Here is a 17,739-nt window from a genome sequence, read left to right as displayed (position 1 = left end):
TTATTTAATGAACATGTAAAATCTCAGCAGCCATGGACCTGAATTGGAGCAGTGTGGGATCTCAGGAAGGGAAGAGGCTGGGACCGCTGCCAGCCAGCCATCTAAAGTGCAGCACACAGTACACATTGATAGCAAAGTCAGTCAAGTGCCCATCTGCTTGCTTCAGAAGTATTTTTCTTGCGGACAGAGTGGAAGAGAAGCACTTTAGTTAAGCTCAGTAATGAACTGATTAGGCTGGTTGTGAAGCCAATAGAAATGAACAGCCTGTCCATGAAGAGTCAACTCATGTGATAAAGCAAACCTATCTGGTCACAACAAGGGTAACTTCTTCAGTGTCTAAGGAGTGATTTGAAGTGAAGAGTAGTATTGTTTCTTGATGGCTCCTGAACTACTGTAGCAAGTGCGCAGCAAAATAAAATCACCAAAGACAAAAATAAAACAAGACAAGAAGCAACGCATCTCCTCTCCTCCTTTAAATAATAAACTAAATCCTCCACCGCTGTTCTGAGGGAAGGTTAGCAGACAGCATTAGTACAAGGCCAACATAACTTCCAGTGAAATAAAAAATTCGTACTGAAGATTTCGCTTCGTGGTTTAACACAACAAAAAAAGAACAACAACAACAAAAACAACAACAACAAAATCAGCTCTCAAGCTTTCCTCCCAAAGCCACAAGGAGATAATCAGAGCGACTGTAATGATGGGTGCTATTCTGAACGAGAGATGGAGGCAGAGCTGGGCCCATGAAATGTAACAGATTTCTATCACTTAGCCTTTAGTTAGGAGACAAAACCTAAAAAGACCATACATCTCAAAATCAGATATTTTAGTTCCACTCAAGTGGCCTAGCGTACGTGGGGCTGCGTGAGCCAGCACTTCAAGCTCCCTGAGGGAGGGTGGCCCCAGCCCTCCTTTCAAAGAGCTCAGTCATTTTCCACCTGCATGTCTGCCACCAGCACCCCTGGATGACATTTTACTGGATGCTTAAATTGCTAAAAATTATGTAAGTCGCATTTCATTAAGTTGTGCACTGTTGAAACATCTGATACGCTTTGGTTTGTGTTAGCACTGAGACTCTATTACACGGATCAGACAGAAGCAGTTTGCTGAACATATTGACAAAAAAACCATTATAAAAATGCAAACCTTTTTAAGGGATGGTGAATAAAAAAAAAATAAATCAATAGTAACAGCTTCCTATTAAACACATAATGCTGAATATATTGATATTCTGGGGTATTTTTTTTCATTTTTCCATCTACTGGTCAGGTATTCTACTGCCTCTGTTTATATCTCTTTTTTTGTGAACTATATGCAAAATAAGAATTGATTTGGATGGAGAATTGCCCACAAAACTAACAGCAATCTGGCTGTTGGAAAACCCAGAACAACTTCCTTCTGAATTACTGGGCTGACCACTGCTGAACTGGCAATTTTCAGCAGCAGTTCCCAGTTTACTGCAAACTTAACAACGTGTTTCTTTATTCTTTCCAATAAACAGAATTGTCAGCTTGCAAAATTAAAGATAAATCACTTATACAGACTCCCTAAACTGCCCACAGCCTCCCTACTGGTAGAAAATGCTTTAGCAATTGGTGCTTTTTTCCCCTCAGGACTGCACAAGAAATAGAAAAACAACCGGAGACAGGGATGTGTGACTTTGACTTACTGTTATGGCTTCCCTCTAAGAACAGAGAGGGGGAACTTTGAGCATTAAAGGTAAACCTCCACCCCAAATTTCTCTGCCCCTCATCCCAGTTTATGTTTCTGAAAGGATTTAAGCAGAATTTAGTCACCTGTATGCTGTGAACAGAACTGCTGTCAGTCTGAAAGTGCTAATTAGGGACTGCAGCTACACACTGAACAAAAAACCAAAGCAACTGCCTCAGATATTTTGAAAACCAAAACCACTGCTTTTCAGGCAGCCTAAATAGATACCTAGTAGTGAGACAGTATCTCAGGATGGGGATTTCAAGGGAATGCCTGTGAAGTTCTGAGATTTGAATTTTAAAACCAGCTCCTCATTTCAACACTTCCCACCACCTAGTCCATCTCTAACTGGACAATGAGCAAACATTGGCTTCTGGTGGCTCCTGCCTGTTCTGCTGCCTGGCATGGACTCTGTTTGAAAGTGCTTATCCTTCCTCATGCACCGTCCAGAAAGCCTAAAGTCTCTACTTTTATTATGGCCCTAAAATTTTGTAGGGACTTATCTTGCCTTCCCTGATAATGTTTCTTTGCTATTCATATACCAATGTGATGTCAAAGTTTAAGGAACTATCAACACCTATGTGGTCTGTCTTCAGTTTCTCACTCTGACACAAACTTTCTGCCAGACCTTGGGAAACCACAACATCTTTTAATCCTGTCATTCATACTTCTAAGTGTTTTAAGTAGGATGAGAGTTCCTTTATTTATTTCTTTGTTTTAATGTGTTTGTGCAAAACTCTGAGTACAATAGCTTCACCCTGAATTGGAAAAAATGAAGCGTTTTCTGCCCTTTCTGATATACACTCAGGTCCTTCCAGCACTAATATAAAGCCAGATGTGCACAAGTGAATGGCATCTGCTGTGCACTCCTGCAAACCAAAGGTTTGCTTCTCAACAACTGGAAACTTAAAACTGCTTAAAAAAAGGGCTTCTATCCTGCACATGGCATATGTACACACTGCACATGGAAATATGCATGCAGATACTAGAACGTGAAAAGTTTAATGAGATGAAAAAAAAAAAAAAGGATGAATTTAATTCCTATGGGTAGTGAGTTGGCTGGGAATTTTTAATACAATTTTAAATTTTATGGAAGTCTTTGTTAATAAAGGTTATGTAGCATATTACATCCCTGTCTACACTATTGCTAACTGCTGCCAGCCATCATAGACTGTCTCTAACTCAAATCAACAGCAGCATAACAAACTGAAAAATAAGCAAGATGACACTAGCCAGCACTGACCACCAGAGATTTTGATATATAAATTTTCAAGCATTATCACAGTATGGATTTGTAGATGGTCTTTAAGGTACTTCTTTTAGGAGCCAACTCTCATCTCACTGCTGATTTTTGTTTTCTTGCTTTGACAACTTCTGCACACTGATAACAAAAGTATCACATCTAATAAAACATCATAAATTACTCTGAAGCTTACAGTATCCAACTAATATTTCTTCATATCCATATTGTCTATCATTATCTATCCATCATTACACTAGCAATTGGAGTGATCTTTGATTCATGAATTGTTCTGTGTTTAATCATTACCTTAAACAATGAGGGAAATAGAACTTGAGCAAAAAGGAAGTAGAACACACATAATGCACATTTTTAATATACAGATTTTTAGCCAGTATTTGATGTTGGGACAATGGCATACTATAACCTTATTTATAACTATTACCTCCTATGTCACTAATCATTCATAAACAGATACTCTGATATATTAAAAAGATTTTTACACGCTCAGATTCTAAGGTTTTCATAATTTTCCTACTAAGCTTTTGCATTAATTTGCCATTTCAACATTTTATTTCTGTCTTGGGCCATAAAAACATAATTGTTACCACTGAAGTTGCAGCTCTTCTATTCCCAAAAGGCCAATTCATTTTACAAAGCACATACACTGTACAGCTTATTGGCCTTCATTTTCCGTCATCAAATGTTAACACTACTTGGAGGAAACTTTAAGTTAGGAAAATGCCAATGAATAATGAAGATGGCTCCTATAATAAGGATTTGCTGCCCAGCATAACAAAATGGAGCTTTTATTGGAATCCATTTCCCAGAGTTGAGCTATTTGATCTACAAGCTATTAAAAAAGTAGATTATGTTTTCCACAGCACCATGGGTACAGGAGAGTTAATTTCCACAGCAAATAATAAGACGAGATGAAGTAGACAGTAACTAATGTGAATTGTTCCCAAGTCAGTGAGTAGTCCCAAGTTCTTTTATGTCCTCAATGTTTCTAACACCTGGATCCATTACAAAAAATATCAGTGTAAGGAAACAGTTTATAAAAAATAATTTTTTTGAAAGCATACATAGGTTCAAAACAAGTTGGGGTTAACATATAATGTAACATTTACTCAATTTTATTTTTGGGAGGAAAAATGGGCATGATGCATTCTTCGGATCTTTTTATCAATTAATTAAAAATAGTATTGGTTTTCCCTTAGAGTTGGTGTAATTCTGTGTTACATTGTTGACTCCAGAAGTCCTAGAGGCCCTGGGATCCTGAGAAGATACATGTGTTTGTGAAAGTGATACATGAGATTTACTGGTGCAGGGGAAGAATAGGCTAGGATAGCATTTTCTCACATTTCGTAATGTCATACTCACAACATAGGCAAAGGATCTCATCTTTATGACAAACAATAATCACCATATGTTTTAAAAATAGTCTTCATGAATCACGTCAAAAAGAACAAGGAAGTATATATATAAAAATAGGAGAGAATGACTGTAGAAGGAAAAAAGGCATAGAAAAAGAATAAATGGCAATTGATATGTGAAGCTCACCATGGTGTACAAAGCTTTTCAAGTGACTTTAAAGCTTCTGACAAACAGCTCCAAGGGAAAACTGTAAAATGGACGATCTGAATATCAAGGTGAACTTGATCGACTAATGGAAGGTTTAAAAATTACTTTCACCTCAGGGGAAATTTGGATAAACTAAAACTTAGCTAATGATCTGTGAAAGTCAGTGATAGATGATGTATTTTTTTAGTATTTTTTTTTAAAGGAAATAATCAATACCTTATCAAATGCAACTTGCAGGGCTCATTGTATCAGTTAGATACAAATTATTCCATGCAACATTGTGTTCCGGCATAAGAAAATACAAGTCTAGTACTTCCTTTGACAAAATGATTTTTTATCATATGGTAATTAAAAATTGAAGAAAATAAAAACCAGAATTTTTTTAAATTAGTTAACTTACAAATAGATTTTGAAGCTTTTAAAGCTTTTAATTCCTGTGCTCACTAAAACCCACAATGCACTTGTCATTTCCCACCATACTTGCTTAATGAATTTGAATAACAAAAACTCTAAACCATGGCAATATATTGGCTTTCCATCAAATTTAATTCATTATATGCTTATTTACTTTGTACCACTATATCGTTAATACCTAAGCAGATAGATAGAATAATTTAAGGTGATAAGAACTTCCTTCACTGTGATGTGACTCCAATGAATCCTACAGTTATTTGTCCCTAGAAACTTACCGAGATGCACAGTTTTGTTTATTTATTTTACTGAAGAAGTTACGCTAATTTCTTTTAACTCTTTTCATATAATGAAATTGAACTATTTTTAAAATACTTTGCATAAAGTAAAAATGATTTTCTCGTGACTGTTTCTGAGAAGAGAGGTGAAATTAAGGGGAGAAGTTGACTGAAACAACTTGACAAATTCCATATGAACTTGTGAAATGTGGTCAATTTAAATCTGTATTTTGACCTTTTTTTTTTTTTTTAATTATTCTGCCATCAAAGTCTGGTTCTACTCCCCAAATGCTCTACTTATTTCCTACTTTCTGATTCTTGAAAGAACCTTTAATGTTGTCCCGTTACCCACATTTTGTGAAATCCCAAAGATATATCAAACTTGTTCTCTTTTCCTTCTGGTTTATACTAGGTTTTTCTATGTGAATTTCCTAAGTTCCAGGTCAAGATATATCAAAGACAGTATTCTTTCCCTCCCTTCTGTGCCCAAGAAGCATAACAAGATATGCTCGAAGTAAATAGCTGGCCCAGTATAATTTTTTTTCCGAACCTTTCAATAATCCATAAATGTGGGAAATATTGAACACATGAAAAAGAAATACCAAATGTCTTTAAAAATATAAAATAAAGAAACACTGCAACAAATATTATGCAACCCGTAAGTATTCAGCCCACCTAGTGCAGCATCTGTAGTCAATTACAGCTAATAACTGTTTCAGTAGAAGATACAACACTATGTATTAGTTATTTATGGAATAATTTTTCCTCAGGTAAGTTTTCCTCCTATTTCCCCAATGTTACAGGTTAGTGTATGACCAAAGGAGATTTTCTTTTAACTCTGGACTCTCCCTTTATCTTTAATACTGAATGGACATATGTTTGTATAGATAGACAGGAAAGGAGATAGACAGACAGTGATAGAAATATAGCTAAATGATTTAAAAGGTCAGATTTCATTTTGTTCCACATGTAGACCCATTTCATCCACCTCATTTCATGACTTCCCAGTATATTTCGATAAAAGCATTCACTATGATTTTCAGAATTAAACCATTTATTTCAATGCAATTATAATAACCACCACCACTTATACATAAGCCACTACCTTTACTCACTATAAAATTTATTTTCATTTCTAAATACCAGGTGTGCTTATTCATCTGACATATGTTTATTATCCAAAATAGAAAGCCTGTGAAACAAACCTGGCTTGTGTTGGAAGGTCACAAGCCAAGTGAAATCGTTTAGGTCTATTAAACAGTGGTTTAAACAGAACTGTTCCCATTTTCCGTGCTGTACATTTTGCTACATTTAAAGATTTTTTCATACCTTTTCTCTCTTTCATTTTATTTTTTCTTCTTCTGTGTTTTCCACTGGGGAATAAAAGCATCCCACAAACTTCTATATCAGTTCTTTCCTGCATGCCATCCACTATTAAACCATAGCAGTTACCCTTTGAGAGTATAAATACTTTTCTGACTTCCCTTGCCAACAGTGCTACACTCAATTTACAAATCCTTAATGTAAAAAATACCCTTTCCTTTTAGCTGTTCATAGCCTTGCCTGATGGGCTTATTTTGGGACCTTTTTGTTTCTTATGAAAACAATTTGATGAGCAAATATAAATTGCAAATCCTTCATAAAGCTAGACTAACGCACCCAGCAAAACCCAGGAAGACTAAACACACTGCAAACACTGTTCCCATTACAAAAGCAGTCATGAATGAAAACTTGAAGAATTATAATCCCAACTCACTTGAACAAAGCTGATAAGCAAATACTTATTTTCCCCATTAAGAATATATACAAAAGCTTTCCCAGCAGTGTTTTTCACTTCCTATCCAAATCACCAGAATGTTGCATATAAAATCAGACAGATCTGAGCTCCTCCAGTAGCTGAATTCACGTTCCTAGGAAGAACAGATTAAAATCTTTTAACACTGGGTCTTTGGGCCCAGTCAAGGAGGTGTGATCCTCCAACACTGGAAATTAATGCAATTCACACAAATATATCACAGGGTAGTGACCATTCAGTCTCTTTTGTGCTTGTAAATAGGAGAAGAGGTCCACTTAAATCAAAAAGCATTGCCAGCTGAGAAGCACTGATTTATTTATCCAGTTATTCAGATCAAACTAGTGTGATGATTCTCTGTGCAGTGTATGCTGTAACACAGACTTTCCTTAAAGAGATTCAGCTCAGAAGTGAAGAATGCTGCCTAAATAATTTGTGTTTTCTTTAAATACTTAGAACCATATTTTCCAGAAGGATTTTTAACAGCTTCTCTAAAATTTAACACTATCTTTGCAATATTCCTAAGTTAGTAAGTTATCATGCACTATATATAACAAGTATACTTGAATGCATTTTGCAAGAGCACATATTTCTGCCACTAAATTTTGTTAAAGCTTGTTTCCACCCACCAGTCAGTCCATAAGGGAGGGACACACTATTTCTTGTTCAAACTCTGAAATCACCAGAAAAGGGGGCATGCTTAAATACTATGGTAAAAAAATCTATGTTAAAACTCAGTAGCTACTTTTCAGCAAGGAAATGTTAACTTCTATCCTGCTTTGAATCTGCATAAGTTAAAAAAAAAAAAAAGAATGTAGTAAATTGGCTCTGAGCAAGACATTACATTTCTTTTTTCTACCCAGTTTAGGATGGCAACCATTTCAGACCTAAAAATAATGCAGGAAACTTCATAGGAATTTTAATTTTCTGAAATGAACAAAATAAGAACAGTCACAAAATGAAGCATGCAGAAGACTGAAGAAAGCAGTTCCCAACTGTAAGGTTACTGTTAATATTTTGCAAGCATTACCATAAAGTAAAAATTGTTACACTTTTTTCCTAATGGTGCATTTCAGCTCACTAAACAAATTACTGTAATTGGACATTAGTAGGTCACCTCAAATTGTTATAGTACCATCTAGAATTGCCAATGAAAATTAGGCATCTACTGTAGCCTCCATTTTTAAGGAGCTTGCAATTAAAGTTTAAAGTATGACAAGCCTAACCTGGGGGAAAAACACAGGACCTTTATAAATAAAATGCTGAGAAGTACAGAGATGACGATCTGTATGACACATGAAGAAGCACCCACCACACTCTTTACACTCACTTCAGTGTGGATGACACTGGATCCCATGATGCACCAAACACTCCCTCCTTGCTGTTCTTTCGTTTTCTCACTGGGACAGCAAACTGCTACAGAGCACAGCAGGGAAGGCTGGAACAGGGCAAGATGGCACCAGTGCATGGAGGGAGCTCTACTAAACAGAGAGGAGAATACATCACTCTCAGAAAGGTGTCACAGTGCTCATGAAGGAAAGGTCAGATGGGATGCTGCCTTTGCCTTCACTGGCAGCCCCACTTTGCCTTCACCTCTCAGCATCCTGCCCCCTTCTTTAAGACCTTCAGCTATGAGATCTCTCTCTCTCCTTCCATTTCTTCCCAGTTAATTTCTCCAAAATCAATTCCATGTCTTCAATCACCTCTGGAGACACTAGCTCTTCTTTCAATATCCAAAACAGACAAACCCATGCATTCCCAGTCTCGCTTAAACACAGGGAAAACTCATTACACCCTGGGAGATGACTGTCTTATTGCTGCTGAAAATATACTTTCCAGTATATTATGGAAGAGACACTTAGGGTAGTGAATCTTATCCTGGACTTTCATGCTGGAAGGTCCTTACTGAGAATTATATACTCCTTTCTGATATATGCATACATCCTCCATTCATTGCAATTTCACAGTAGAAATCTGGCATCTTTAGCTCTCAGCCTGGGTTGGGGAAAAGCTGGTCAGTACCAAGCATAAAGCAAAGAGTCACACTTACACGGCTTGCCAAGAGAATGCTGCCCACATAGTACCCTTTCCTGCTTCTTCTATTCTTCCAAGCCCACATTTTCTTCTCACTTTTTCAGTATTTCCCCTCTGCCCTGACTGAAGACTTCCCAAATCCTCTTGGAAGCAGCCAAGAACCTCTGTCTTCTAGAAACAGCAAGTTCTTTGCTGCTTTGTTCCTTACAGTAAAGATGTTAGGGTCCTCTTTAGCACTGTTTGCAGTCTGAAAAATGCTGTGTAGAGACTTGAAACAAAGTCTATCATTCCCTGTTGAGCAGGAACTCAGCTGTATTGTCACACATGCAGTTAAGCAGCAGATGTGGTTTGTCGCTGTGGTCAAAACCAAAGGTGCAGCAACAGTAAAGTGCTGTGAGAGCTTGCTATGTTAACAACTCAGGTAGGGTGTGAATGCTTATACGACTATCAGACAAAGCATGACCCTAGCCTCTACAACACTGTGATAGCCAGCTCACAGTTGGATCCTATGTTTTTTCTGAGTTCAGCAACTTCACTGAAGGCTGAAGGTTGCCAAATACACATAGACTGCTGTAATCACCCAGATAAACTGTAAATTGGGCAACTGCACATCCCACTTGTGCTCTAGAGTGTTTGGTTTATTTGGGATGCAGGAGTTTGATGTGAAGGAAAAACAAAGGGGGCCATTTTATGCTGCCTTGTCAGATATGTATCAGAGGGCCAAAGAACTTCAAACCAAAGTGAATAAGTTGGATTACTCAAGGCTCTGTCTTTCATACCATCATACAGGCCAGAGACTTCGGGATCCCTCTCCTAATTGGAAGTCTCTCATGACACATCAAGAGTACACATGACCAGACTGTACACAGCCAGGGAATGTGGACTTGACATCTCATCCAATACTTAACACAACCAAGTGCATCCACTGAACCACTTTCTTTGGAAATAGGACTTAAACATTGTCCTGGTTTAAGCCCAGACAGTAACAAAGCACCACGCAGCGGCTTGCTCACTGCTCCCCCCTGGCCCTGGTGAGATGATGAGGAGAAAATATAAAGAAACGCTTGTGGGTGGAGACAAGGACTCCTTGGGAGGGATCACTCACCACTTACGGTCACAGGCAAAAGACAGACCCAACTTGGGGAAAAAACAATTTCATTTACTACCAACCAAGGATACCAAGAAGTAAACCCAAACCTTAGAACCCCTTCCCCCCACCCTTCCCTCCTTCCCACCTCACCCCCACTCCCGGTTCTCTCCACCTCCCCCCGCCAGCGGCACAGGCACAGGGGGACGGGGAATGGGGGTTGGGGTCAGTCTGTCATACCTTGTCTCTCCTCAGGGGGAGGAGGACTCCGCACTCGTCCCCTGCTCCACCGGGGGGTCCCTCCCACGGCAGACAGTCCTCCACCAACTTCTCCAAGGCGAGTCCTTCCCTGGGCTGCAGGTGGGCATCTGCTGCCCCGCTCCCCTCCCTGGGCTGGGGGGGGGACAGCCGGCCGCCTCACCACGGGCTGCGGGGGCAAACCCTCCTCCCCTCCTTCCTCCTCACTGACCTCGGTGTCTGCAGAGGGGTTCCTCTCACATCCCACTCCCCCCACTCCCTGCAGGTTCCCCTTCCTAAATCTGTTCTCCCAGAGGCGCTACCGCCGTCGCTGAGGGGCTCGGCCTGGGCCAGTGGCGCGTCCGACTTGGAGCTGGGGAAGCTTCCGGCAGCTTCTCACAGGAGCCACCCCCACAGCCCCTCGCCTGCTACCAAAACCCCGCCACACAAACCCAAAACAAACATCTAAACCAAACGACCTAGTAATACCGAGAAAAGCTGTACTTGGATAACTTTAAAAAGTGAATCTTGTCAGGTCTCCACCAAAGTCTATTTAGTCACAAAGCAACTTTTAGGGAGCATATCCTCTCCTTTGTATAATCTTCTCCTTCCTATGGACAGACATACAGCTATGTGTTCAGAAACTAGACCAATTTCTTTGCTTCTTGTTATGGGAAGATTATACCAGATGACCACACAGGAAACAGCACTGAGAGCTCCAGCACTGTATTCTAAGCAGAAAATGTTCCTTCACAAAGAGTATTCAGAGAAAGACATGTTTGCATACCATTGGGTATATTTCACCTGTATATTTGGAAGAAACGTTTTTATAAAGAGAAAAAAAGAGAGACAGGGAGCGCAAACCTCTGCCATATACCACATTTCTTATATTTCTGAAGCAAGATAACAGCTCTTGAGCATTTAAAGGGTTAATTAAATGTTCTCATACCTTTTCTTTTTTTGTGCAATGCCGTGCAAAATCTAGGGGTGATTCTACTTTCAGATATAATAAGCATAGAATAGGCTATTTCAGTTGGAAGAGACCTACAACAATCATCTAGTCCAACTGCCAGACCAAGCAACAAGATGCAACAAGCAACACCTCGTGCAGATTAACAAACTGGGTAAAAATTTCAGAACCACACAACTGACTTTGAATCCCAAGTTGCATTAACTTTCATAACAAAGACAGGCATTAGTATTTGTATCAGCTTATTAGCTATTCATTCATTATTTGTGCCCTGAAAATTCACCCATTCTTCTCTGTGACAAAGTTGAAAACTAGCAGCAAGTTTCAATTCTAAGAAAAAAATAAACTTGATGTTGCTTAAATTTCACTGAAGTGTTTATTTGGCCACTCTTCTTTGTAAACAGAGGCCTTGCTTTGTAGAGCAGCATCTGAAGTTTTTTGCTATGACTTGTAAAGACTCAGTTAATATGGTTGTAATTTATTTATTACTCTTTTGTGCTTAACATGCAAACTTCAAAATCTCTCTCTGAGAATCAGAGTACAAAACAGAACTGGTTACAGTTGCAGGAAAAGGCAAATACCTTTAAAATGTGATTAGCCAACTTCCACCTCCACCATCAAAGGCAAACTAACTTGGAGTACAAAACTGATCATAATGTTAGCATCTAAATTTGTGTTTGCCCGCATCTTCAACATTACGTGCAGCTCTTGCATCCTTAGGAAAAATAATAACAAAAAATCAGATAAGGGAAGCAAAGATGATTATAGGAGTGGAATGCTTTCAAGCAAAGAATGACTAAGTAAACAAGGACTCTTCAGCTTAGAAAAGAGATGACAGGAGCCAGGGTGAAAACAAACACTGAAAGATGGCACTTAAAGTAAGGAATAACAGCCTTGTTGAACTCCCTGCCAGAGGACATAATAGATTCTAAATTTTACATGGGCTCAAGGGAAGACTGAAAAAAACTAATGGAAAAGAAATCTATTTAGATTTGCTAAATACATCTAGCTCAGTCCTGAGGCTGGGAAAGCGATCAGAAAAAGAATCCTATTTTTACCCTGTTCTTACTCTTCCCTAAGTGTTCACATATGGCAACTACTGGAAACAGCACACTGAGTTCAATGGTCTGTTGCTCTGACCAAGTACAGCCCTTTTTATCTTCTTATAATCTTAAACTGACTCTTCCTTCCTTTGTATTCAGTGGAAAACTTATTTTGTCTTCACTGAGTTACATTACTCGCTTAAACAAACTCATATGTTTATAATACTTGAAATCTTATTTCTTCCTAACTGAGGTCCTGATGGGGTAATTTCATTCTGAAGGAGAAATCACTGATAGAAAAATCAGGCATTTCTCCTTAACCTCTTTATTTCTTGCTTTTCCCTTCTCCAAGCTATTAATTTGGAGGAGAAATGCCAGTGGAAATGTGGTAGCTGTAGGGTTCCAAAATGCCCATCCCTAAATCTTCTGTGCTAGGGTACGTGCTTGAGGAAAAATGGGCTAAGATCCATGCCCCTCAGACCTGTAATCTCTGCCCTGTTTATAAAATGGGATAAAATTTATAACTGTAGGGATCTCAAGAGTGTTTTTCTCATACCCACTCCTCTTGCTGCTGGCCCAACTTTAGCTTCAGAAGGCTGGAGGCAAGAGAGCTATAAGCTGGCTTGTACACATTAAAACAGGCATACATCAGCTTTAAGAGCCGGAGTGAAACTCTACTGACTTTAAAAATCACTTATTCATTGAGTATCTGGGGGCTGAGTTCTAATAAGCCAATATCGAATTGGGGCAGAACAGCAGAACACCTGTAATTCCGTTGCATTGTAATTTCTGTAACACCTGCTACAGAAAACCTGCTAAGAATAAGGAAATTTCACTTAGGACCTTTATCTTGGATGATGCAACTCCGAATCCTCTATATCAGGTTACCCTATCATAAAGAAAGCCTGTGACAGAAAACCAATGAAGCATTATGGCTGACATGGCTACAGATACAGATTCAAAACAATACAGAAAGGGTGCCTCTTGGAGAACATCTTAGCCCTCGCTAAGGAGTAAATCTTTTCCATGTAGGCAAGAAGCATGCTGTTTTATGCAAGTACACGCTTTGCAGTTCCACCCAAAGGTTAGGTTAATTACTCCCTTCTTTTATCTGGCTTGAAAGATCATTGCAAAGTCAGTTCAGGATTTTTTTATTCACGTTATTTTTGTCTGGTTTATTTCCTTGACTGGTCTTTATATGATGTTTTCTAAATAAGTTCTAATTTTGTTGCTAATCTTATATAACTAGATCTTCTGTTCAGGTGGCCTGTACTGAAACACAAGCAGCATTGTGCATTCATGCATCAGAAAAGGCATCCAAGGACTGCCATGCACTTTAAAAGAGAGAAAGAAATGAACCAATTAGTAAAAACAACAAACTGCTTCTAATTGTCTAACTACTTTGCCTTTACTTTTTAACATATGGAGTGACAATCAACTTCAGGGATGCCCAATTTAAACCTTTACTTCAATGTCACTTGCATGGGTTTCAAATTCAAGGCTATTATTTTTAATTCTGAGCTTAAATTCAGACTCTTTAAATGAAAAAGAGCTGAAACTCCTGGGGTTTTATGGTTTCACCAGGTATCATCCTTTGTTATTGTGCTCTGCAAAACAAAATACCTCCACTGTTGGTAAGTCTCTTCAGGATATGACTACATCATCAGATCTGGGACACGTGCCAGGATTTGGGTGCAGGATGTAGCCATGAGATAAACCTAGGCATGTAGATTCAGAGCTCACGTAAAAATGCCCTGAACAGAAACCAGCCCCAGGAGTATACTACCAGGTGGTTCAGCACATAGGTACAGACATAGTCTAAGGTACCTGATTTCTCACAAAACCATAGCAGGCATGCTAAGCAAAAATCCTTTATCATTATGATTTCAGTCAGGTCTTCAAAGAAAGCTGTAAATCTAAAGCTTAGCAACCACTTGGCCTATCCTTCAATCTTTTAAACCTCTGTGATCTATTTTGTTATCAATAGTTTTTCCACCATTCAGGCACCCAAAGCACAGAAATAGGTACCCAGCGAGTTCTTGCACAGCTTTTAGATAAAGATCCAATATCCTTCTTTATTTATTATCAGAACAGAGACTGCCATACTGCCTTGTAAGAGAACAAAGTAGTAGGTAGTTCAAGCGCCAGTCAGTATTTTCCCTTTGTGTTTCTGATTACAGGCTGATTACACAACATTAATGAGAGCTTTTATTTATTTCTCTAAATGAACAGAAGCCAAAACACAGAAAACTAAAGAGGTTAAACCTTCAAAGACATCACTTTTCCCCATGGAAATGGGGCTGTGGACAGTCCTCCTTTTTCAGAAGGAAAGCAGGAGGGGGGATTTGGCGGGGGACATAATGCATTGCACAGGCTGAGTTTTACAGTAGCTATCTTCTGGCTCACATCCCAGATGTTATGCTATCCTGTCATCAAGATGAAGTCTCTGTCCCACACTGACGTTTATTCTGCAGATAGAAGGCTACCTACCCTCAACTGTTGTAGCCCTGCTCAGCTTCATTATCTTCAGTGATACTATGCTAAGGTACAGTGGAAGTGCATCAGATGCTGCTTGCTTTTGGAGCCCCTTCTAAAATGAGGTGCTTCTGGTTTTTGGGGATACATATGTATAGCTGCTCAGCGTTTATTCATAGAAAATAAATAAAACCCCCAACACATAGAATTTGGATGACAAAACTGAAAACAAAGAATACAAGTGATGAGACATAGTAGGAGTTTGCTACATAAAATTATTTTGCTACCATCTAATTTCATAATACTGAGGCAGGAGATCTAGAGATTTTGCAAATGACATCCCAGTTTTAAAGTATTTCATTTGAATTGCTTGGAATTAGCAAAGCTCTCATCTCTCTCACGCTTTCATATTATTTTTAGTAGTTCATGGAAGTGCGTATTTTATTCACCTACTCCTAATGGAAATCTGTGGTTTAAAAAAACATAAATTAAAACCAAAACTAACTTTCAAGATATTACATTCTGAGATCTAATTTGTTGTTAAATAACAATGTATGATGCTCATCCCCACTGTCAGCATAAGTCCTGAACTTGGCCTTATACATGCCATACCTTGTACATACATTGGCATTTTCACTAGTTCAGAACCAAGGCGATAAGGACCTACAATGGCATCTTTCACCAACATGGGAAATTAAGGGAATGAAGCCTCTACATTCCTTGAGACCTGAATGAGGCCACATAACAGCATTTGCTTTGATCAGTATCTTAGTGCCTAGCCTTTGTGCTGACTCTAGCCACAGCTATCAATCTGAACCAGCACTAGAAGCTGTGCAGAAGTCCATTTGGTCAACTTATTTGTCTGCTTTTGAGTTGTGCTGTGTCATATACTTAGGGCCCAATGAGCTGAAACATTGTGTTTCCTACATTCCAGAAAATGACCTTTTCTGTTACATGACTATATCCCACACCTGGGCATTTTCAATCTTTTAAGAGCTTCAGTCAAGGTCATGGAAGTTGTGTGATTACCTCATATATCAGGAGATTAAAAGTAGAAGTAATTTTAAGGGTTATTTTTTAAATGCCTTCTCATTTCTGAGTCTGTAGGGTGCTCACAAGTAAGAGATTTCCAAGATTGTATCCATGCCCCAGGAAGAAGCAATAGGCTTGCTCTAGTTCATTATTTGTGGCTGCACAGCAAAGGTGACACTCCTGAGGGTCATCACATTGCATGGACATTGTGGCATATATCTTCTCCTCCAGCTGTGTCCCTTTTGCTCTGCTGTGCTGGCAGCAGGGAAGGACATAGCATGAAAAAACTCTGCTAAGTCTTCTGATGAAGAAAGAGATCATCACTCTTTCCACAGTATGCCCTGTGAGCACGATAAAAATCATCTATTTACAGTGTATTTTTTGGCAATGCTAAAATGCAACCAATGAAAAACTCTAGGCTATAGTCTAGAGCACAGTCACCCTGTGCTGACTACCTCTTCTGTCAATGCATACTATGAGCTAGCATATCATCATGCTTTCCTAGTGCCAGCAGATACTGGCCTCAGTTAGAAACATATAACCCAGTAAAATGTGATTCTATATACATTCAGGCAAGAAAAGTAGTTATTACGAAAGCCTGCTATATGTTACTATGTATTGATTAAAACTACTATTTTTTCTTCTTGAGACAGCTTTTGTGTTGATGTTAGGACATCAAAGAACATTCTATCACTTCCTCCTAATGACGACCACGTAAAAGCAGGATGAGAAGTCATGTTGTGCCTTGATATTAATGGTCTGAGAGTCAGAGTTCTCATTTTGATAGAAAAAGCATCTATTTTTGATATACTAATCTCCTGGGTAAAGATCTTAGGCCACTTTTACAACCTTTTTGTAGTAAGAATTGAATGGCCCATTGTTGTTAAACTAACATACATTCTCTGTTGGCACTGAATGCAAAGCATAAGGAGTACTCTTGAGTCCAGAAGTAATGTTTAATATGATGTGCTAATGTAAAATACATTAGCACTTTCTGCAGGATCTCTAGAATGTCCATCACCCAGGAAATGTTTCTATTTAACAGGATTACAATGAGATAGATTTGAGGTGTCACTGAGGATTTCATTTTGGAGAAGTAGGCTTGTAACTCAAAGTCAAAAGAGATGTAACCAGTAGAGGCCATATGTTAAAGTAATTTAAAATAGTTTAACTCCTGTTTATTTAAATTCAATACTCTCTGGCCAATTAACCAAACTTAAACTTTACTGAAAGAAGAAAGAAGTAGCCCTATCAGAAATCTGTCTGTCTGCAAATTTGGAGGGGTATAGGTAAGCTAATTTACAGGTGAACTTACTTAGATGAGTGCCTTTTTCTGTCAAAATGAAAGCAGAATATTCAACCTTCACTCAGAAATGAGATCTGCAAGAATAAAATATGATAAAATATTTTAAATTATTTTTTATTTATGAATTTGGCAGTGTTTTAAGTGCTAGGAACAGCTTTTGCCTTAGAGCAAGAAAACTATTAAGTTGTTGGCCACTCTTGCTACAGTTGAAATCACAAAGGGTGCAAGAGATATTGCAGAAGATTTGCTTTACCACAGAATTCCAGTTAGGAGATGATGATGATGATGATGATGATTATTATTATTAAACCATATGTATTTGTTTTAATGAAGGTAATTTTTTTATTTTAAATAAAATGGGTGTAATTTCAACATAAATGATACAATTATATCAATAAAGTTGCTGTAAAGAAAATAAGGTTACATTCTTAAGCTTCTTTTTGTTGGTATAAGAAGACATTTTGAAGTGTTAGTTGTACTTTGCAACTACAGTTATATTCTGACTACTTTTCTAATTTGTGACTTTAAGAAATTCTGATA

Source organism: Haliaeetus leucocephalus, unplaced genomic scaffold (genome assembly GCF_000737465.1).
Source record: "Haliaeetus leucocephalus isolate CR32 unplaced genomic scaffold, Haliaeetus_leucocephalus-4.0 Scaffold889, whole genome shotgun sequence".
NCBI classification, from domain to species: domain Eukaryota; kingdom Metazoa; phylum Chordata; class Aves; order Accipitriformes; family Accipitridae; genus Haliaeetus; species Haliaeetus leucocephalus.
The sequence above is the reverse complement of the archived record's forward strand: the minus strand, read 5'-3'. Positions refer to the sequence as shown.